General features: G+C 40.2%; 1 protein-coding gene across 3 annotated transcripts in view; it reads left to right on the forward strand.

Annotated features, from left to right (window-relative positions):
* The window catches only part of LOC105468176 (solute carrier family 39 member 10), a 164,543-nt gene that overhangs the window by 43,814 nt on the left and 98,616 nt on the right, over positions 1–22,113 (forward strand). Inside the window, exon 1 of one of the 3 annotated variants that reach the window (XM_071073108.1) lies at positions 18,704–18,726. The exons of the other annotated variants lie outside the window; for them this stretch is intronic. The gene's annotated coding sequence lies outside the window, so the exon portion shown is untranslated. Of the gene's footprint in view, positions 1–18,703; positions 18,727–22,113 lie in introns of those variants that run through there. 3 annotated transcript variants of the gene reach the window in all.

Raw genomic sequence — 22,113 nt, forward strand, 5'->3', positions numbered from 1 at the left:
CTCACCTTTTTACTTTCAAGTATCTGATCTTTCATATATATTTGGTATATGATATAAGGCATGGATCAAAAAAAATGTTTTTGCATGCCCATTTGCTGTCCAAATATCTTTTTTAAAATTATTTTTTAAAGTTAACTGAGCCAGGCATAGTGGCTCATGCCTGTAATCCCAGCACTTTGGGAGGTGGAGGTGGGCAGATCATGAAGTCAGGAGTTCGAGGCCAGCCTGGCCAATATGGTGAAAGCCCATCTCTACTAAAAATACAAAAAATTAGCCAGGTGTGGTGGCTTGTACTTGTAGTCCCAGCTACTCGGGAGGCTGATGCAGAAGAATCGCTTGAACCTGGGAGGCAGAGGTTGCAGTGAGCCGGGATTGTGCCACTGCACTCCAGCCTTGGTGACAGAGAGATACCGTCTCAAAGAAAAAAAAAAGTTAACTGAGATGGCCGAGCATGATGGCTCATGCCTGTAATTCGAGCACTCTGGGAGGCTGAGTTGGGAAAATCACTTGAGCTCAGGAGTTCAAGACCAGCCTAGGCAACATATGAGACCTTGTCTCTTATTTTATTTTATTTTATTTTATTTTATTATTTTAATTTTACTTTATTTATTTTATTTGAGGCAGAGTCTTGCTGTCTCCCAGGCTGGAGTGCAGTGGTGCAATCTCGGCTCACTGCAAGCTCTGCCTCTAGGGTTTACGCCTTTCTCCTGCCTCAGCCTCCCAAGTAGCTGGGACTATAGGCGCCTGCCACCACGCCCGGCTAATTTTTTGTATTTTCAGTAGAGATGGGGTTTCACCATGTTAGCCAGGATGGTCTCGATCTCCAGATCTCATGATCCACCCACCTTGACCTCCCAAAGTGCTGGGATTACAGGCATGAGCCACCTCACCTGGCCTTGTCTCTATTTTAAAAAGAAAAAGAAAAAGAAGGGCTGCGTGCAGTGGCTTACGCCAGTAATCCCAGTACTTTGGGAGGCTGAGGCGGGCGGATCACCTGAGGTCAGGAGTTTGAGAACAGCCTGGCCAACATGGTGAAACCGTATCTCTACTAAAAATACAAAAATTAGCAGGGCATGGTGGCACATGCCTGTAATCCCAGCTACTCAGGAGGCTGAGGCAAGAGAATTGCTTGAGCCTGGGAGGGAGAGGTTGCAGTGATCTGAGATCATGCCATTGCACTTCAGCCTGGGCATCAGAATAAGACTCCGTCTCACTAAAAAAGATTAAAAAAACAAAAAGAAAAAAGAAAAGAGAAAAAGTTAACTGAGAGTATTGAGAAAGAAAAGCAAGATTCAAATCTATGAGATCAGTTCTAGAAAAGTAAGTCATAGAGTACCAAAGCAAATGAAGTGTTGGGGAAATTTAAATATTCAATCTGTATAGCTAGATGGATAGCAAATATTTTACAAAGGTGTTGTCATTACCTCCGCTTCATGGTAGGAATGGCCAATTTGTCATGGCACTTTTCCTTACAATATATTGTTTTATGCAGCAACTTTCAATTAATAAAAATAAGCACATTTGCCATCCTGGTGTAGAATTTGGTTTGGAAAGAATGACAGCAAGAGATATGTCTGAAATGGCAGGTGATGTCAGGGTCTTGAATGCATATTAAGCAATAGAGACAATGTGAATTTTTTTTTAAGGTAAAAAATGGCATGATAATATATGTGTTAAGAGAAAGGAAAGAGCTCAGGTGTGGTGGCTCACACCTGTAATCACAGGACTTTGAGAGTCTGAGATGGGAGGATCGCTTGAGGTCAGGAGTTCGAGACCAGCCTGGTCAACATGGTGAAACTCCATCTCTTCTAAAAATACAAAAATTAGCCGGGCATGATGGTGGGTGCCTGTAATCCCAGCTACTCAGGAGGCTGAGGCAGAATCGCTTGAAACCGGGAGGTGGAGGTTGCAGTGAGCTGAGATTGCACCATTGCACTCCAGCCTGGGCAAGACAGCAAGACTCTGTCTCAAAAAAAAAAAAAAAAAAGAAAGAAAAAGAGAGAAAGGAAAGAATAATGTATTGAATGAGAGAAAGCAAAGGCTTCTAATATGAGTAGACCAATCCAGGGTTGCTGAAGACCTAAACTCAGGTAGTAGAGTGAAATAAAGGGGAAAGGCCATCTTCAAGAGCGAACTCAACAGGACATGTCAGAATTAAACTCAGCAGGACTTGGAAACCAATTAGCTATAGGTAGTAAAAGATAATATAATAAAATTGATCGACCTCTCTAGCTTGTGCAGGTGGTGCTGCTGAGAATCCAGACTGAGGAGTTAGCAGAAGAAACAAGTTTGGGAATGGAAAGATGCTGATAAAGAGAATGAGTGTGGTTTTCAATTTCAGATATCAATACTATATTTGGAATGCTTTCATTTGCCTAACACAGGGCTGAGGTGCGATGTGCCTAGCTATGATGTGTTTAGAAATAAAGAGAAAATGTAATGCTGATGCACACAAGGAATGTACTCAAGGAAGGAAATTGCAAATGCAGAAGCTATAGAATGACAAACTAGATCTACGAATTCCCAATATAAAAGAGAACTGCCTCAGCAATGGTGAGAAAGGATGAACTTACAAATGGAGCATGTAATGAAAAAAAAAAAAAAAACAGGAAAAAAAAAAAAAACTAAACTAAAGCTGACACAAATCTGAGTAAGATGGAATAGGAAGTATGAGGTGGTCTTAGAATAATAATTTAGCATTTGCCTCCACCTGCCAGTCCCAGCATACTATGTCCAAGTGTGGCCTCCAGGACTTTATTTATTTGTTTATTTAGAGACAGAGTCTCCAGGACTTTACTATTTATTTATTTATCTCGACACAGAGTCTTGCTCCATCACCCAGACTGGAGTGCAGTGGCACAATCTTGACTCATTGAAACCTCTGCCTCCCGGGCTCAAGCGATTATCTTACCTCAGCCTCCCAAGTAGCTGGGATTACAGGCACCCACCACCATGCCCAGCTAATTTTGTATTTTTGGTAGAGACAGGATTTCACCATGTTGGCCAGGCTGGTCTCAAACTCCGGACCTCAAGTGAGCCGCCTGCCTCGGCCTCCCAAAGTGCTGGGATTATAGGCATGAGCCACCGTGCCCAGCCTGCCTCCAGGATTTTAGACATTAAAATACTGGAGAACATTCAAAGAGCAACCAAGATCATTAAAGGGTTAGAAAAATATAGCTGAAGTATAAAAGTATATTTGAGTTAGCCTGGAGAAAAGAAGAACCAATGGTGACTCCATTCACAATAAATACATGAAGGCACTGTAGAAATACTTCCCCAGAGTTCAGAGAAAGAGAAGGGATTACATTATAAACTGATATGCATGAAATATAGGGCAAAACTTCCTGAGGTGAAAGTTAAATATTAGAGTTACATTTGGTAGTTCAAGTTGTCTAGACTTTGTGAAATCTTCTGCTTGTGAATCTTTAAAGTCTGGAGAACTACACAGGAAATCCTCTATTTAGCAAGCACTCTGTAGTTAAGGATTGAAGTTCCTGATCCCCGGGAAAAGCCTACCACAAATACTACCATAAAATCCCCACTCTAAGTCATCTACACTGTCAGCGCCCCTTCAAGAGCCATTCATTCATTGAATAACTATTTATAAACACTATACGGGAGTTGTTATTTTAGATGCCAAAGATATGGAGTGAACAAAACAGAAGAAAGGAATGTATCCAATCAAAGTTCATTGAATGTTGCTCCATTTCAGATACTGAGCAACTAGCAGCTCCACTCTTGTAAAACCTACATTCTTGAAAACCTGTCTCTTGCTATAGTTCCCACTTCTTGGATCGCTCATCCATTTCCTCTCATATCTCTGCCTGACTCTGATATCTCAGAGATCAATGCAGGGGACAGAAAATCCTTGCTCCAAAAATAAGTAGAGGGTTCAAGAGTCTGGATCTAATATTTTTCAAATAGAACATAAATTTTCTATAGTTTTAATTTATCTCAAATTTATCTAAGATATGATTTATTCATTGGGTTTACTCATTTCCTTTCGACTGTCTGCTGTCTGACTGACAGTAGTGGATGAGACAGCAGGATGATCAATGATGGTGCTTTTTGGAATCATAGTGAATTATATTAATTGTTGAGACAGGCAAAATTTGAATATACATTATTTAGGTTGTTTATGTAGTACATGTAGATATACTGTGTATTTCTAGATGTTTAATAACAAAATATTTGGAAAGAAGGCTAACACAAAAGTACATGTTGAAAAATCAGCTGAATGTCCTTAAGTGCATATTTAGAATTGGAAATGTAATGCCATACTGATTGTGAGTTCTTTGATTTCTTTGAAGGAAGTGTTTGATGGAGTTTGCTTTCTTGGTACTGAATTCAGCATAGGGATAAGGACTGTTTTTATCTTTGTAGACGTCAACTGTGGTGACTTAGAAGCTGCCCGTAGAATAGGTTGTCATTTTCCTGCAAATACTTTGAAGCATCCCTGTATCATTTGATCTGATTCTCAGAAAGAAGAGCTGGCAGTGGCAGAAGATAGAATTAGGGAGGAAAGGTCCAGAGCCAGCACTGTTGGAACAGATCATTTCACTGGAAGAATTTTTACCAATTCAGAGATGTGCAAACTAATCAGAATAAATTAGTAGTAATTATAGCATGAAGTAAGCATTCTGAAATTAATTCTTTGTGTTTTTATAGAGAAGTTACCTATGATCATAATAAATACAGTGATCAACATACCACACATAGGAAATATGTTAGGTGCTTCATAAAAATTTTCCCTGTTAACTCTTCATAAACACCTTGTAAAGTAAGGCATATTTTGCAGATTAAAAAAAAACAAAAACAAACTGAGGCCCAGATGGTAAATGGTTGTGCTGGGATTTAGACTGAAGTCTGTCTGAGTCTAAGTCTGTATATTTTTCATTATATCACATCATGTCTTGCTATTGTGCCTATCGTTGTACTTTTTTAAGAAAACAAGTGATTTAGGGCTGGGTGCCATGGCTTATGCCTATAATCCCAGCATTTTGGGAAGCCGAGGTGGGTGGATTGCTTGAGCCCAGGAGTTTGAGACCAGCCTGGCCAACATGGGGAAACCGTGTCTCTACAAAAAATACAAAAAATAGTTGGGCATGGTGGTGAGTGCCTGTAGTCCCAGCTATTTGGGAGGCTGAGATGGGGGGATGGCTTGAGCCCCGGAGGTCAAGGCTGCGGTGAGCCGTGATCATGCCACTGCACTCTAGCCTGGGCGACAGGAGTGAGACCCTGTCTCTAGAAAATAAAATAAAAGAGAGAGAAGATGAAGAAAGAAAATGAGTGATTTAGAATTTACCCTTTTAAGTTCAAAGATTTCAACATTCCCGGAAGTGTTTTTGGGTTAAGAAGGCCTTCTGAAGTGAATATTTTCTGTTTGAGGCCAAAGATTAACAGCAGTTGGATGACAATACCAACACTGTTGCTAGTCAGCCATACCTTCCAGGCATAAGTAAAGGTAATTTTTTAAGGTCAGGGAGTTTAAAGAGAGCTCAAATGTTTGAAGGAGAAATAGTGGTGAATGTGATAGTGACTTGTGAATTAAAACCAAGTTTGAGGGCTGGGCACTGTAGCTCACACCTGTAATCCCAGCACTTTGGGAGGCTGAGGCAGGCAGATCACAAGGTCAGGAGTTAAAGACCAGCCTGGCTAAGATGGTGAAACCCTGTCTCTACTAAAATTACAAAAGAATTAGCCAGGCGTGCTGGCGGGCACCTGTAATCCTAGCTACTCAGGAGGCTGAGACGGACAGTTGCTTGAACCTCAGAGGCAGAGGTTGCAGTGAGCCCAGATGGTGCCACTGCACTCCAGCCTGGGCAATACAGTGAGACTCTGTCTCAAAAAAAAAAAAAAAGAACCAAGTTTGAACATCATTCATTTCTGGGCTTGAAGAATAGACAGAAAGAAGGACAACAGCTAGAGATGCCACAGAGATAATGTCACCAAGCAATGATTACCCAGGCTAAGTCAGCCACGCCTAGAGAGTATGATTGAAAGGGGTATGAGGAAAGTGAGTGTGAAAGCTTGTATGTAAATGAATCATGTCCCTTCAAAGTAAAATTTTAGATCCGTTTAATAAAAAGATCCATTGTATTCAAGGTTATCCTGCCAAATTACGCAAGGGCATGTATTTTCATGACATTATTGGTCTTATGTATGTTGTTTTCTCGATAATAGGAGTTTCCTTCCTAAGTGTAAGTAGTAATACTTAAATATTAATATTTCTGTTTTAAGATCCATTTAGAATTGCATTAGTGACCCTGTACGTTTTTATAAGAACATAGAATTTCCTTGTCCCCTACTACCTATCCTTACCCAGTGTTATATAATTTATTGTAAATAAATTGTTAATGATACATTCTTGTACTAGAAGAACACACTTTTCAGGTTCAGTATGTTTCTTTTTTTTTTTTTTTTTTTTTTTTGAGACGGAGTCTTGCTCTGTTGCCCAGACTGGAGTGCAGTGACACTATCTCGGCTCATTGCAACCTCTGCATCCTGGGTTCAAATGATTCTCCGGCCTCAGCCTCCTGGGTAGCTGGGACTACAGGAGCCCACCACCATGCCCAGCTAATTTTTTGTATTTTTAGTAGAGACGGGGTTTCACCATGTTAGCCAGGATGGTCTTGATCTCCTGACCTCGTGATCCACCGGCCTCGGCTTCCCAAAGTGCTGGGATTATAGGCGTAAGCCACTGTGCCCAGCCAGGGTTCAGTATGTTTCTTAAATAAGAGGTCACAGTAAACTAAATACTTACTATGAAACAAATAACTGGTACTGCACATTTACAATCTTAAGGAGATTTTTACCTTGAGTTCATAGCTAAAGTTTGAAGCAATCCATTGATTGGATGCTTCACCACTAAAACAGAAATTTGTCTCAGAAAAGAAAACACTTTTTGTTTTGTAAACTTCCTTATTTTTGAATTTTAAATAGAGCAAAATGAATTTACCATATTATACACTTTTATGTGTATTATTCTTTTTTCTCAGCAACTTGCTTTTTAACCCTTTGAAAATGAAAGCCTGAAAATACTGTAAATATGCTTGTAACATCACAAAAATATTCAATCTAAGTAAGGAGGTTTTTGGTCATTTGGTAAAGAAATAACAATACAATCAACTAAACAAAAAACTACACACACACACCATCTTAGATATATAGATTGGGAAAAATTAGATTAATGATTCAAAAGTTAAAGACTTGGTCATTTCCTAAAAATTTGTACTCAGGAATAAAATAAGAGAAAGATCATTTACCAGTCAAAATCTTGTGATCCCGTCAGCTGTATTTGTATATAAAGAAGGCCTCTCCGGGTGCGGTGATTCACACCTATAATTCCAACACTTTGGGAGGCCGAGGCAGGCGGATCACCTGAGGTCAGGAGTTTGAGACTAGCCTGACCAACATGGAGAAATCCCAGCTCTACTAAAAATACAAAAACTTAACTGAGTGTCTTGGCGGCCACCTGTAATCGCAGCTACTCAGGAGGCTGAGGCAGGAGAATCACTTGAACCTGGGAGATGGAGGTTGCCGTGAACTGAGATAGTACCATTGCACTCCAGCCTGGGCAACAAGAGCAAAACTCCATCTCAAATAAGAAAAAAAAAAAAAAGCCTAAAAATAAGACAAAAAAGAATCACTAAAAAATAAAAAATAACGTATAAAAAAAAGAAGAAAAAAATTAATAAAAGAAGGCCTGTTGTTTCCAGGTATTAAAGATACAAGATGGTGATTGTCCACTCAGAAGCAGGGAGCGGGAACATTGTATTCAAAAGTTAGTAAACTTCAAGCAGGGCACGGTGGTTCACTTCTGTAATCCCAGCACTTTGGGAAGCGGAGGCGGGCGGATTACCTGAGGTCAGGAGTTCGAGACCGGCCTGGCCAGCATAGCGAAACCCCATCTCTACCAAAAGTACAAATATTAGCAGGGTGTGGTGGATGGTGGGCACCTGTAATCCCAGCTACTCAGGAGCCTGAGGCACGAGAATCACTTGAACCCAGAAGGCGGAGGTTGCAGTGAGCTGAGATTGCACCACTGCACTCCAATCTGGGCAAAAAGAGCGAGACTCCGTCTCAAAAAAACAAACGAAAAAAATTTAGTAAACTTCAAAAAGGGGCCGGGCGCTGTGACTCACGCCTGTCATCCCAGCACTTTGAAAGACCAAGGCGGGTGGATCGATCATCTGACATCAGGAATTCAAGACCAGCCTGGACAACATGGTGAAAGCCCATCTCTACTAAAAATACAAAAATTACCCAGGCGTGGTGATGGGGTGCCTGTAATCCCAGCTACTTGGGAAGCCGAGGCACGAGAATCGCTTGAACTCGGGAGGTGGAGGTTGCAGTGAGCTGAAAATGTACCATTGCACTCCAGTCTGTGCGACAGAGGGATACTCTGTCTCAAAAAAAAAAAAAAAAAAAAAAAAAAAAGATTTAAAACTCTGTTGACAACTTGTTGTTTTTTTGAGATGGAGTTTTGCTCTTGTTGCCCAGACTGGAGTGCAATGGCACGATCTTGGCTCACCACCCGAGTAGCCTCTCGAGTAGCTGGAATTACAGGCATGCACCACCATGCCCGGCTAATTTTTTGTATTTTTAGTAGAGACAGGGTTTCTCCATGTTGGTCAGGCTGATCTCGAACTCCCGACCTCAGGTGATCCGCCCGCCTCGGCCTCCCAAAGTGCTGAAAATTACAGGCGTAAGCCACCGTGCCCAGCCTGACAACTTATTTTAATTAGCCAGTTATAAAAGGAGTCCATTTTCACCATTATATGTCCCCACTCTCAGTCCATTTATTAAATACCTAATTGTGTGCAAGGAATTGCTATGGAAGATGAGCCAGGAAAATGCCTGTTTAAGATAAGATCTTTGTTCATTCTGGATTGCTCAGCGACACCAGCAAGGCAGTGATACCAAAAATGGAGGAAAGCTCAGTGATGATAAACCTAACCACATTTTTTTTTTTTTTTTTGAGAACAGAGTCTCGCTCTGTTACCCGGGCAGGAGAGCAGTGGCACAATCTCCAGGGATCAAGCATTTCTCCCATGTTAGCCTCCTGAATAGCTGGGACTCCAGTTGCTTGTGCCATACCTGGCTAATTTTTGTATTTCCTGTAGAGACAGAGTTTCATCACATTGCCCATGCTGGTTTCGAGCTCCTGGGCTTAAATGATTTGCCCTCCTCGGCCTCCCAAAGTGCTGGGATTATAGCAGTGAGCCACTGTACCTGGCCGGCCAAATTTTTATCAGCAAAGAGAAGCTATTAATTTAAGTATACATGTACATTTTCCAGTTTAAAACTGGGTACTGATTTTATTTGAAAAACAGATGAGGAATCACAATCTCTTCAAAGCTGCAGGCCTCCTCTAAATGAGGCCTTCCCTTGCACTCTTAGTCTTGAGGAGATTAAAAGTATCTGAGATCTTCTTCTGTTTTATGCACTTTATTATTCCCCTACAGATAGCAGTCTTATGACCAGAAACCCTAAAATGTGTCAGATTCCCCTTGTGATAAGGTCTTGCTCAGATTCAGATAGTCAGACCCTGACAGCAATGAATTCAATTCTGTCTCGATGGTCTGACTGTATGCTAGGGCTCCTTTCCAATTCCTCTCTTTTTCTCTTGATGGCTCTGTTCCTGTAGACTTGAGATGACAGTAACAAAATTTTAATTAGACATATAATGGAGAAAATAATACAGGTACTTTTTTTCAGGGTTGTAAGATACGCGTTACTAATCTATATATTATCTTAAAAAAAAAAAACAAGACTTACGTAATTATGTGGAAATGAAAGTAGAAGAGCTTCCTTTTAAAAACCAAACCACCTATCTAGATTTGAGGGAAGACCTCAGCAGGCATTTCTATTGCAGAAGATAGGCTATAGTTAGAGTCAGCTGGAAAGTATTTGTGCAAGGTACAGATGAGGGTAAAAAGAATGTCAGGTAAAATATCATCAATGGGTAGTAATTTTCCTGAGCAAATTTCCCCAAAAGACATGATTTTTCTATATAGAGTTACTCATCTGTATCCCAGGCTCACAGACTGGCTGGCAAGTTTTATTGCCAGGAAAATTGATAAATAGTTGTAGCCTGGAGATAGTTTCTCTCCTTGCACATAAATGTCTTCCCATATCCCTTGGCTGTTTTTATCTCAAAGCATTAATCTGTATTTCTGGGGGAAAATATATTCATGATGATGCATTAGTAAATTCTCAACAGCTCAAAGATTTGCCTTAAAATTGTATTTTAAAATATTACTTTTCTGAATTAAATGAAGAGTTCACTATTACCTAGATCTGGAGTTTTGAAGCAGAGATATGCAAGTTCTAATTTGCTATAATGACTCTAGAGAGTTTCGTCCTGAGCCATTTTTCAAAACATTTTGAAACAGTAGTTCTAGAAATCTGCACTGAAACAAAACAAAATGACACCCCCATCCCCAGCCCAATGACTCACATCTACCTCAGTGATTAAAGCAAAATAGCTATAACTTCAATAATTATCCATTCTTCCATTTTAAAATGTAATAAGCTATGAAGATGCCCATTTAAATTGTGCCAAATTTATGCCATTCCATATACAAGAGGGCTGGTGATGTGATTCGAGTCACACCAGCTTCCCACCATTAGCAACACTCCCTAAAGGCAATTATCTTATCCAAATTAACATAACCCAGAAGACCTGAGTAGCTGAAAAATGAGGATGAGCGACTTCTCTTTCACTCTCCATGGAGCAACTGTGTGAGGATGAGCAACTTCTAAGGATCTGCCAGTTCTAATATGCCATATATGTTTCTTAATTTTTTTTTTTTTATTAACCCACAGTCAGACATTTTCTTGTATAATACAAAGTGAGACTAGGAAGGAATTGGAAACAAGTCAGGTAAATCTGAGGGAAGGAAGATATGCATAGTATACTGAATGGCCAGGAGCTGCACTGAGAATCTCTAAATACTGAGGGGCAGCCAAAAAGCACTGAAATGGAGGAAAAATTCCAAAGACGAGACAGGATGGCTATCTCATGCTTCCAGGAGTGTCTACTGTGTGAACAATTTATTAAGTCCTTTGGGGAAGAGATCTCTCTTTAAAGAGACATTAAAATGCTTTTTAGAAATATGGACCTCTGGTATAAGGAACAATTTACAAAGATAACCGCTTTGCATTAGATCAGCAAAATCAATGTCTTTTCTACCGTCTTTACTAATGCTACAATCAAAACATGTAAGTAACTACTTTAATGTTATAATTAAAGCATACATTGAAACAGTAAACATTTATGGACTATTCATCATCTATAAGAAAACTGTGAGAAAGATTTAATGTTCCCTCTACCCTGGGAGCTTATGAGATAACACTTGTAGGGTTGATGAATTGTCTGTACTTTGAACATATAAAATTCCCCAAAAACATTCATATATCACAGTTGGTCCATGGAGAGTGAAACAGTAAACTAAAATGCTTGAATCTTTTGCTTCTTAATTTACTTTTCCCTTAGGAAAATTTAAGATAAATGAACTTTTAACATCTGGCTAACATCTTAAATTTTTACATATATTAATGATTGTTAAATTGCTTTATCACCTTAGCAGGCTCATCTTACGTCAACCAACATCCACATCCACTTTAATTCATTACTGAGTACGTATTTAGCATATGTTATATGCCTGGCACTGTGCTAGGCACTGGGATACAGATGGAAACAAAACCCTCTGTCCTCATGAAGCGTACATTCTAGTGGAAAGCCGAATATAAAACAAATAATCACAAGTAATTGCAAATGTGATAAGCACTTTGAAGAAAAAGGATGAGGATGAATGGGAAGGTGCTCAGAAAATTTCTTTCAATAAAAATTAAAATTAAGCAGGGACCTGAAAATATGAGAAGTTAGCCTGGAAGAGATAGGGTGGACCAGTTCCTCTCATTTTCCAGGCAGAGATCTTGAATCTTCTTTACATTCTAACCCATTATTCTTAGGCAATGCTATCCAGTCCTATAGTTTCAAATGTAATCTAAAATGCTGACAATTCCAAAATGTGTTGTCTGACTCAGACTTCTCTTCAGAGCTTGACCTGCATAGTCCATTACTTACTTGGCATCTCCACTGATGTCTCTTGTGTATTAATATCTCAAACTTGAAATATCTCAATTATTAAGCCTTCATTCCTGATCGCCACTTCCAAATCTGCCCCTCCTCCAATTTTCTCCTTTTTGGTAAAAGATACCTCCATCCACATAGTTGTTCATGTCAGAAACTCAAGAGTTATCCTTGCCGGGCACGGTGGCTTACTCTTGTAATCCCAGCACTTTGGGAGGCTGAGGTGAGCGGATCACAAGGTCAGGAGATCGAGACCATCCTGGTTAACACGGTGAAACCCCGTCTCTACTAAAAATACAAAAAAAAAAAAAAAAAAAAAAAGTAGCCAGGCGTGGTGGCGGGTGTCTGTAGTCCCAGCTACTCAGGAGGCTGAGGCAGGAGAATCGCTTGAACCTGAGAGGCAGAGGTTACAGTGAGCTATCACATCACTGCACTGTAGCCTGGACGACACAGTGAGATTCCTCTAAAAAAAAAAGTGTTATCCTTGACCTTCAACCCACCCCCCCCACACACATCTTAAACAGTTTATAGCCAAGTCCCGTCAATTCTACCTCCAAAATATATCTCAAGTCTGTCTCCTCTCCTTGACACTGCTTCTACGCCAGTATATTTTGCTTGGATTACTGCAGTAGCACCAATGAACACAAACTCAATATTGTCTGAATACAACCACAGCTCTGGAGCCACAGCCGCATTCTGGAGGAGATTCTTTTATCTCAGTATATGTCATGGCAATTGCTTTGCTCTTACATTGTACAAATGATTCAGCAAAATTTCTTTTCTGACGCTTAATAAGGCTATCAATAACTTTCTTTTAAGACAATCTCGCTCTTGTCATCCAGGCTAAAGTAAAGTGGTGATTGTAGCTCACTGCAGCCTTGAATTCCTGGGATCAAGCAATCCTGCTTCAATCTCTCTAGTAGCTGGGATCACAGGTGCATGCCACCATGCCTGGCTAATCTTTTTGATTTTTTTATAGAGATGGGGGAATCTCACCATGTTGCCTAAGTTGGTTTCAAAGTCCTAGGTTCAAATGACCTGCCCACTTTGGCCTCCCAAAGTGCTGGGATTACAGGCATGAGCCACTGTGCCCTGCCAAGGCTAACTTAAAATTAATTTTTCCCTGTGGTACTGTATACAGAAACCCATTTTGTGTGTGTGTGTGTGTGTGTGTGTGTACGTGTACGGTTTGGGTTTTTTTTTTTTTTTTAATAAACTGAGACAAACTCCTGGGTTTCTGACTGACTGCATTTAAGTTGGGGTTCCCACAACCCCCTCGTAGGGTTCGATTAATTTACTGGATTGTCTCACATAACTCAGTGAAGCATGTTTGTTGGTTTATTATAAAGGATACAGATGAAGAGATGTGTAGGTGAAGGATGGGGGAATGGACGCAGGGCTTCCATGCCCTCCCTGGGCACACTACCCTCCAAGAACCTCCAAGTATTCCGCTATTCGGAAGCTCTCTGAATCCTGTCCTCTTGGTTTTTTAGGGAAGTTTCAGGACATCAGCATTCCTTTGCCCATAGGGCGGGAACCTTTCAGAGAAGGGTCTTAAGACCATTGATCAGAAAGTCAGGGAAACATTGGAGTAGAAGGAGGGCAAGAGAAGGTCAGAGGCCTGCCAGAGAGGCCTAACACACCCAACAGTGTAACAAAAGACTGCAACAAGGGCAATGGTAGTTATGAACCGGGAACCATGGACGAAAACCATTACGTATCATAACACCAAAGGCACCTAACCAAAAGGAGGAATTTGAGGGAGAAATTATTTTCACACTACTACTGGAAGAATTGAACTGGTTATTTCGCTTGACACCTGTGTTTAAAATGTCAAGTCAAATATCCCATTAAAAAATTCAATCTCTAATTAAAACACCAAACATATTTTGGCCCCAAGCTGTACAGTTATTTAAAAAATATATCAGCATTTGGCCTGGTGCGGTGGCTCATGCCTGTAATCCCAGCACTTTGGGAGGCCGAGGCAGGAGGATCACTTGAGATCAGGAGTTTGAGACCAGCCTGGCCAACATGGTGAAATCCTGTCTTTACTAAAAATACAGAAATTAGCCAGGCATGGTGGCAGGCACCTGTAATCCCAGCTACTCAGGAGGCTGAGCAGAAGAATCGATCGAACCTGGGAGGTGGAGGTTGCAATGAGCTGAGATCACGCCACTGCACTCCAGCCTGGGCGACAGAGTGAGACTCTGTTTTAAATATATATATATTCAGCTTTATGACATAGAGCTAGAGAGTTACAAACATAAAAATAAAAATAGAATATATACAGTTAGTTTTTATAACACCCTCAAAATACAGTATTACTTCAAAGTTTAAATAATTTGTACTTAAAAAAAAAAAGAGGCTGGGTGCGGTGGCTCAAGCCTGTAATCTCAGCACTTTGGGAGGCCGAGACGGGTGGATCACGAGGTCAGGAGATCAAGACCATCCTGGCTAACCCGGTGAAACCCCATCTCTACTAAAAAATACAAAAAAAAAACTAGCCGGGCGAGGTGGTGGGCGCCTGAAGTCCCAGCTACTGGAGAGGCTGAGGCAGGAGAATGGCGTAAACCCAGGAGGTGGAGCTTGCAGTGAGTTGAGATCCGGCCACTGCACTCCAGCCTGGGCTACAGAGCGAGACTCCGTCTCAAAAAAAAAAAAAAAAAAAAAAAGAAAGATCAAATTATTAAACGAAATTGTAACATAATTCATTTAACCATAACGTAGAGTTATTGATAACCTACGATTTTTTTCTGTTAGTGCTTCAAAATAGTTAAAAAAAAAAAAAAAACATGCTATTGAATGAAAATATATTAATCCTTGCTGGGTCTTTAGTTTCCAAAAAATATCCTTAAAATCAATCTCAATTTGTGATCAAGAATATTGACCAGTATATAACATCTGTGTTCATTTGCACCAGAGATGTGGGAAAAGTATTGGTATTTACACAAGATCAGTTTTATTCCATTCTAAGGTAGAAAGCAATGCAAACTTTTATGGATATGCTGATCATTATAAAGGACAAAGCAACTAGATTATATTTATGACACAGGGTGAAAAATTTCAGTAAATGCACAACTACTACTATATGTACTGTCACTTATTATCTTTATAGCACAATTGCTATAGCTGCTTTGTCTTACCACGACTGTAACTCTGGGTAACATAATATTTATTGCTGAGGCTCTCTGTTCAAGGATTTTATTTTATTTTATTTTATTTTATTTATTTATTTATTGAGACAGGATCTTGCTCTGTCATCCAGGCTGGAGTGCAGTGGCATGATGATGGCTCACTGCTGCCTCAACCTCCTGGGCTCAAGCAATCTCCCACCTCAGCCTCCCGAGTAGCTGGGGCTATAGGTGTGTGCCACAATGCCTGGCCAATTTAAAAAAAAAAATTTGTAAAGATGGGATCTCACTAAGTTGCCCAGGCTGGTCTCAAACTCTTGGACTCAAGTGATCCTCCCACCTTGGCCTCCCAAAGTTCTGGGATTATAAGCATGAGCCACCACACCCACCATCATGCCCAGCCTGTTTTGTTATTCTTATCAAAGCTCTTTCTGTGAAGTTAAATTTGAGTGGTAATGTCAAATACAAAGGTCACCAGCTCTCATTCTACTTCCCTTTTTTTGAGATGGAGTCTCCTTCTATTGCCCAGGCTGGAGTGCAGTGGTGCCATCTTGGTTCACTGCAACCTCCGCCTCCCAGGTTCAAGCGATTCTCCTGCCTCAGCCTCCTGAGTAGCTGGGACTACAGGCGCATGCCACCACGCCTGGCTAATTTTTGTATTTTTAGTAGAGACAGGGTTTCACTATGTTGACCAGGCTGGTCTCAAACTCCTCAAACTCCTGACCTCAGGTGATCCACCAGCCTTGGCCTCCCAAAGTGCTGGGATTACAGGCATAAGCCACCATGCCTTGCTCTACTTCTTTTTAAGCAATTGTAGTACCTGATCTACTGATGTGAATTAAGATTCATGGTTTCATCCATTTCTCTTAGAGTCTAGACCCATTTCTACCCATGAATTTGGTCTTTTCATCTGGTGATGAAAAGATAGCACTTATTTATTTTGAAACCTCTAAAATAATCAATTCTGATGTGGCAATTTCTACTCATTTCAGAACTCCTTTAAATTAAAATATGCAATTCAATGATATTTAATGTTTGAGTTTAAAACATCGTTGTCATTCAGTTTTAGAATTATTATACATTGGAGGAGCTGAAAGTTGATTAATAGAGATTGTTATTTTCCTAAAACCATCCTTTATACTGTGGACTAGATTCTCCTTGTAGAGATAGGAACTTGGATCTTGCAAGGCACAATTTGCTGTGAACCATTTCTGCTTTTCTGTGTGCTTGTCACACAGAGGGGAAATGGATAAGAGAACTAAAAAAATAATTTTTTCTATCACAAGACCAGTTTTTTCTCTTGTATTTCTCTGATGTAATCATTTTGTCTTCTGAATCTCACAGTGAAATGGGAAATTTTCTCTGACCCCTTCATGGGCAGGAACTAGAGTGTGGGCACTAGAACTAGTCAGCCATTTCAGTGGCAGCAGCAAACTCCACTCACTCAAACCTGTTGCATTGCGCTCAAGCCCCCGCAGCACGGAGCACGCAGGTGAGCGGGTGCAGGAGGTGAGGCTAGTGTTTTCAGCACCAGCTGGAGCAAAACTCCATGTGTTACCGAGGCAGCGTCTAAGAGGGAATACCCGTGACCCCTAAGGCCCCAGAAGAGTGGTACAGTGAGGCTCTTTTAGCTTTTGCCATCTGCGGACAGACTCAGTGGGCCCTCTGCCTTTTTGCGTGAGATAGTTGCTCTCTGCCAATGAGGGCAGAGGGTCAAGTGTGACAGCAGGCATGCTGTATGCCGAGCTCTTGTCTGGCGTCCAGGAAAAATCAGGTCACAGGAACGAATTGAAGGATAGTAAATGTGGGGGATTTTATTGCCAATAGAAGTGCCTCTCAGCGGGAAGAGGAGCTGGAAAGGGGATAGAGCAGGAAAGTGTTCCCCTGAAGTCCGGCCATCTTTGGCTGGACTCTACTCTGAAGTCCCGCTGTCGAGCTGTCCCTCTGAAGTCAAACTGCTTCGCTCCAACATTCAGCTGCTTATACTCCTCTTGATGTTTAGCTGCTTCTGCAGTCTTTATAGACACAGGGTGGGGTGGGGTGAGGCTATGGGTAGGAAAACAGAGGTATCAGTTCTCACTTTGGGTCACGGTCTCAGGCTTTTTGACTTGAGGATGGGGTTTCGCCAGGGACCCTGCCCTTTTCTGCCTAGAATTTCTCCGCCTCCTGTCCCTATCAACAGTGTGGTATAAAAAGGTTAAAGAAGAAATTCAGATTCAAAATCTTCAAACTCACATGCAGGTTTCAAAAGATAGAGCAATTTTATTTTGAAAAGAACTCTGCTGTAACCTGAAAATTTACAAACACAAATATGTTTTACTTATAAAGACCACATCCCCAACTTTGGTGGTAGAACACTGGTTGTGTTAACACAGAATAATGAATACTTTTCTATTGATCTACATAATGTGATTTCATTTCCTGACACTGGATATATGCCAAGGGTTTTGCTCCTAAACACCTGGTTACTTTCTGATCCTGATTACTATATAACAGAGGAATAATGCTTTATAGTCCTTGAATTTTTAGTGTTATAGTCTCACCCCCTTAAGAGTTCTCATTATGTTTTTATTAAAATTTAATTTTTTCTCTTTTATTTGATTTGCCTTCATATAAGCCACCTGTTTTAGTTGTTCAACTTGATGTGCCTCCTTCCAGCTACTGTGCCTTGTTAAATGACTTGTAATAATTTTATTTTGCTTGCTTATTTCAGGGCGTTTAGAATGTATCAAACTCTGGTGATCAGGATTTTGGGTCTTTTAAATATTGATGTATTACAGAAATGTAAGAATATGTATGAGTAAAGATGCTTTCAACTGTAAGGAACAAAACATTCTTCTAAAATCACTTGATAAGGAACATTTTTATCTCACATAATAAGAATTCTAGTGATAGGACAGTTTCAGTGTTGAATGATTCAGTGGTTCAACATTGACATCAGGCCAGGTGCGTGGCTCATGTCTGTAATCCCAGCACTTTGGGAGGCTGAGGTGGGTGGATCACTTGAGGTCAGGAGTTCAAGACCAGCCAGACCAACATGGTGCAATGCTGTCTCTACTAAAAATACAAAAATTGGCCAGGCATGATGGTGGGTGCCTGTAATCCTAGCCACTTGGGAGGCTAAGGCAGAAGGATTGCTTGAACCTGGGAGGTAGAAGTTGCAGTGAGCCGAGACTGCACCACTGCTACTCCAGCCTGGGCAACAGAGCAGAAGACTCTGTCTTCAAAAAACAAAAACAAAAAACAAAACAAAAGAACACTGACATCAATTTACCCAGATGTTTTTCATTTTTCCGCTTTCCCAAATTCAGTGTGTTGCAGCGTGTTGTTTGTTCTCTTGGGCAGGTTATTTCTAGGCTTCCCATATAGATGCCAAAGGCAGAAAAGAGAAATTTGTTTTCACTTCCACGTATCTTGTTAAAAGAAGAACCTTTCCTGGAGGCCCCTCTGAGTTATGGCCAGACTTGTGTCATATATCTATTCCAGAACTACCTGGTAAGTAAAATGGAATATCAATTGGCTTAACTCAGTAGTGGTCCATGGAACCTGGGAGCCCTGAGATCATTTCAGGGAGTTTGCAAGGTTAAAATCATTTCCCCTAATAATGCTAAGATATATTATTTGCCTTTTTCACTGCGTTGATGGTGCAGAAGCAGCAATAGTGGATAGCACTGCCAGTAGTTTAGCACAAATAAAAGAAGCGGCACATACTAGAAGTAGTCTTCTTCACAGGCACCATACAAAGTTTCATGTTTTCGTTGTTTGCTTGCTTTCCTGGCACATGCTGAAGTGCTTTGGTTATCTCAAGTCACAGTATTCCTTAAGTAATTGAATTGTGAGCTGAAATGATTGCTTTTTTGTGGAATCTCCCCTACCTTTTTTTTTTTTTTTTTTTTTTAACTTGAAAGGCTGGCAAAGAAAATATGGTTATTTAGACTTGGAAATTTTGCAGACATTTTCTTGAAAATGAAAAAAGTGAGCTTGTCATTTCAAGGAAAACAAAAGGCAGTATTTGTTGCAAATGATAAAAAGATTTGTCTGAGATTGGTGTTGATATTAACAAAAGTGATTTTTTTACATGGTATGATGAAATGTATTTGAAAGATCTGCATAACTCAGTGAACCAGTATGATAAATGCATGATACAAAATCACAGGTAGGTTAAAAGATCCATTCAAAATGCGTACTAGGCCAAAAGATCTAAGGGGAACAGAGTACAAAATTTCACTCATAGGTTTTCTGATTTCACTTGGTAATTAACCTTCAACAAACTACCACTTTTTTGAGTTTTAATGTAGTATTAAAAAAGAATATTCAAACTTATCTGAGATAGCTATTAAAATATTTCTTTCTCTTTCAACAACATATTTGTATGATACTCAATATATGTTTCAGTGAAGACAACAGACTAATGCAGAAGCAGATATGAGAATCCATGTCTTCTATTAGGCCAGGCTTCTTGACATTTTTTTTTCTTACTTTGAAAACTATAGTTATTTTTCTGTAAAATATTGTTGTATCATATGTAATAGGTTTATTTTTATATGAAATAGTATTTTCAAATTTTTTTATTTTTAGTTTCTAAAACGGTAATTATTGATGTGACTCACATAAACAAACACACTTTGTAGTCCTCAATAGTTTTAAATAATCACAGCACTTTGGGAGGCCAAGGTGGGAGGATCGTTTGAGCCCAGGAGTTCAAGACCAGCCTAGGCAACATGGCAAAACCCCATCTCCATAAAAAATATAAATGTATATAACATAATTTCCTCTAGTCTCAGTAAGAGCAGGATATTATTAACAAAGAAAAAGGGGAGGGAGTTGCTAATGGCTTGATGAGTCAGCAATGGTCTGCCACAGTTAAGGTGAATGAGAATTGTTCCAGTGGCATGTGGCGATCAGCAAGCTGTAACCTCTTGGAAAATGTTGAGAGAAGATTCTCAGGTCTCAGGGACAGAGGCCTCACACTGCAATGCTCCTGGGCTGCCAAATTTTAGGGGATAGCTTTCTCCATAAGCTGCGCATAGAAAGTGGACAGAGGCAGTTAGTTGGGGGATCAACTTGAGTCTCTGGTCTGCCTACCAGAAGCAATGGTGGTCTCTGCCCCAAGAGTGAGGTATTTTGGTTCTTTCCCAGGGAACACAAAACATCTCATATATTTATCTCTTACCAGGACTGTAGGGGTTCACTCAGCTTTACTGGGGCTCACTTCCAGGTTCCACAGTCAGTCAACGCTGTTTTGAATGATGGATTAGTAATTATTATTAGTAATTATGCAAATAATTTTGAAGAAAATTTGGCAGCCCAGGAGCATTGCAGTGTGAGGCCTCTGTCCCTGAGATCTGAGAATGTTCTCTCAACATTTTCCAAGAGGTTACAGCTTGCTGATTGCCACATGCCACTGGAACAATTCTCATTCACCTTAACTGTGGCAGACCATTGCTTTACAGTGACAGTAAAGGGAGCAGGTAGAAATACAGTCAAACAATATTTATATGAGATCAGAGAATAATGGTGGTCAAGAAAACAGTAACGGGTATATCTATGGTTCCTGTTGGATGAATAGAGAAGTTATAATGCTCATTCTTAACCATGATTGAGGCACAACAGGAGCCAGAGGATTTGGGTTTTAAATAAGGGTTTCTTCTTTGCACATATTGAGTTTAACATCCCTGAAGGTCTGTGTAGGTAGAAATGTCCACCAGGTAGTTGGAACTACGATTTGACCTTTAAAAAAGATTGGGCTTAGAATCTCGGAATGTGCAACATAAAGTCCATAGTTGAAGCTGTTGGAGTTGATGAGATTTCTTTCCCCATGTGAGATAATATGAAGTGATAAGACAAGTTAGTCAAAGTTAGAAACTTAGGAAATACCACTTAAGAGATGGGAAGAATAATCATCCAGTATTGGAGACTAGAAAAGGTGTTAGGAAGAAAGAGATCCTAGAGAAGATATTATCAAAGATGCTAAAGGAAGAGAGCTCCCATAAGGAGATTGTTCTCAGTACAGTACAGGATGAAAACTGTGAAAAGTCAGTAAAATTTGCCAAGTAAGGGTCAACAATAATTTTATTTATTTTCTAATTTTTTTATAAATAATAGAGACGGGACCTTGTTATGTTGTCCAGGCTGATCTCAAACTCCTGGACTCAAGCAATCCTCCTGCCTCAGCCACCCAAAGTGCTAGGATAACAGGTATGAGCTATTGTGCCCAGTCTCAAAAATAACTTAAAAAAAATAAATAAGCTACTTCTTTAAACTGCTTTTTGTTTTATTTGTTTGTTTTTGTTTTGAGGCAGTCTCACTCTGTTGCCCAGGCCGGAGTGCAATGATGCAATCTGGGCTCACTGCAGCCTCCACCTCCCAGGTTCAAGCAATTCTCCTGCCTTAGCCTCCTGAGTAGCTGGGACTACAGGTGCCCGCCACCATGCCCAGCTAATTTTTGTATTTTTTTTTTTAGTAGAGGTGGGGTTTCACCATGTTGACCAGGCTGATCTCGAACTCCTGACCTCAAGTGATCCACCCACCTCGGCCTCCCAAAGTGCTGGCATTACAGGCATGAGCCACCGTGCCCAGCCTAAAATGGTTTTAAATTTACAGAAACATTGCAAAGATAATACAGAGAGTTTCTATATACCACCCATCCAGTTTCTCTTATTATTACCATTTTCTGTTAGTATATTTGTTACAATTATGAACCAATATTGATATACATTTATTAACTAAAGACTGTAGTTTATTCAGATTTTATTAGTTTTTACCAAAGTTCATTTTTCCGTCCTAGAATCCTATCTTAAGTTACCACTTTACATTTAGTCATTATGAGTCCCTAGGCTCCTCTTGCTTATGACAGTTTCTCAAATTTTTCTTGTTTTTGGA

Source organism: Macaca nemestrina, chromosome 11 (genome assembly GCF_043159975.1).
Source record: "Macaca nemestrina isolate mMacNem1 chromosome 11, mMacNem.hap1, whole genome shotgun sequence".
NCBI classification, from domain to species: domain Eukaryota; kingdom Metazoa; phylum Chordata; class Mammalia; order Primates; family Cercopithecidae; genus Macaca; species Macaca nemestrina.